Below are 1,881 nucleotides of genomic sequence, written 5' to 3' on the forward strand. Positions count from 1 at the left end.
TAATAGACATTTGTTTAAGACAAATAGTGATGAATGGTGGTTTGGAAGTAAAATTTATTAGTCCCACATGGCTAATAAGAGGATTATATGAGATTTGAAGTTATATAAAAAAGAACTTATCTAAGTTCAAAAGCATCTTTGCGCTTGGGGCAATGACGCAGCTAGTGAGGTACTAACCGAGGCGCGTCTATTGCTGGTTGAAAACTATTTCCAAACCCCCTCTTAGGCTTGAGTTCAACTCAAGCCTTTGAGAATATTTGGAAGGACTCCCTTAGGGGTAAAGTTCTACAATTAAAGTTCAATGTATATGTTTATTTTTAATAAATAGAAAACTTTAATTTTTGATCCTTAAAAATTACTCTTGTATCCCATAATAGTTAACTCGTTTACGAAAAAGAATTGTCTCAAAGTTATTGTCTATTTCAATTTATTAACACTCTTTGCATCAAATGAAATTTGGGTCACCAATAATCTTAGATGTTTGGATATATGATTGTCAATCAATTCATGTATTATAAACTTCAAATAATTTTATAGTTCCCCTGAAAACATATTTATAATGTAATTAATGTTTAATAACCGTTCAAATTCAAAACATTAGTTTACTCGCTTCTACTGTTTGTGTTTTTCCCATGGAATATAATTTCGTAACCATTAAGCATTGCTGAAACAAAAAATACATAAATTATGTTTCCTTTTCAAACGCCATTTAAAAAAAAATTACATTTATATTTTTTGCGTAGTTATCAATCTAATGAAAAACAGATATTCAATTAAGTAACAAGAAGGGTGACAATGTCTAAGTTGAACAAATGCGTAAAAAACATTATTAGTGACCATTTAAAAATAGGAAACAAGATATATGTGCAACAGAGAAAGGAAATAGAAATAGTTAGATAATTAATTATAGTTTTAACAACGCAGACCTTAAGAATAAGGGGAATGACAAGTGAACCCATGGAACATAACATTAACCTTCGTTGTAATTAATTGCATCTCAGCTAATGACCATGAAAGAAAAAGCAAAACATAACGTTAACAATTCAGATTCAACCATACAACTCCACAAATCCTTTTAAATAACTCACTTAGGATTTGCCAATTGGGGGAGTGAGAACACGCTGAAGAAGTTTAAAAAATTATGAGCTGCCCTTAACTGCAATTGTGCACACAATAAATTTTTTAGTCCCACATCAGATATATATAGCGAATAGTATGGAGCAAGAGAAATAAGACATAAGTGTGAGTTACTGTGCAACATACTTACCTGGATGGAGTCAATGGGTGATCAAGAAGGCCCATGGCTTAGGCAAGTGACCTCCATTGCACTTAGGAGGGGCGCTTGCCTAAGGTCTACCCAAGTGGTGGAGCCTACATCATAATTTGTTGTCGTGGGGGTCTGCGTTCGCGCGACCCCTTATATTACAGTGTCAAATTTTTAGTGCTTTTGAATGCATTTATTTGTTCTTTAGTCAATAATGTAAATTTATCAGAATTATCTCTTGATTCTAAAATCATTTAAGTTCTCACTTATAATTGTTTAAAAGATGATTGAAGTACCAAAGTATGTTTTCTTTTGTAATTGTTCAAAACACAGTTGCCAAATAATGTCTTAGTGGTCTTGAGATATCATATCATAGTGAAATTGGAACAACTCGAATTGGTCATACAATATCATATCTTAGATTAATTGAGAATAGTAATATACCTTGTTAATTATACATGTGATAATATATTTTTTGTTGCCAATGTCTCTCATCAAAGACGTATTATGTTATTTTAGAGATATATGTTATTTGTTTGATCTTCATAATGGTTGATCACAAACAATCTATTTATTTATATGAGGAAGTTGTACAACCATTCGATGAATATATGAGA

General features: G+C 31.4%; 2 non-coding genes across 2 annotated transcripts; both read left to right on the top strand.

Annotated features, from left to right (window-relative positions):
* The first annotated feature begins 134 nt into the window (after positions 1–134).
* On the top strand, positions 135–285 carry LOC113784951 (U4 spliceosomal RNA). Its single transcript, XR_003471120.1, has one exon. It is a non-coding gene; the product is annotated as a U4 spliceosomal RNA (small nuclear RNA).
* A 974-nt stretch (positions 286–1,259) lies between these two features.
* Positions 1,260–1,420, top strand: LOC113784950 (U1 spliceosomal RNA). The gene has a single exon (XR_003471119.1). It is a non-coding gene; the product is annotated as a U1 spliceosomal RNA (small nuclear RNA).
* The last annotated feature ends 461 nt before the right edge of the window (positions 1,421–1,881 follow it).

This window comes from Cicer arietinum, chromosome 8 (genome assembly GCF_000331145.2).
Source record: "Cicer arietinum cultivar CDC Frontier isolate Library 1 chromosome 8, Cicar.CDCFrontier_v2.0, whole genome shotgun sequence".
Lineage (NCBI taxonomy): Eukaryota > Viridiplantae > Streptophyta > Magnoliopsida > Fabales > Fabaceae > Cicer > Cicer arietinum.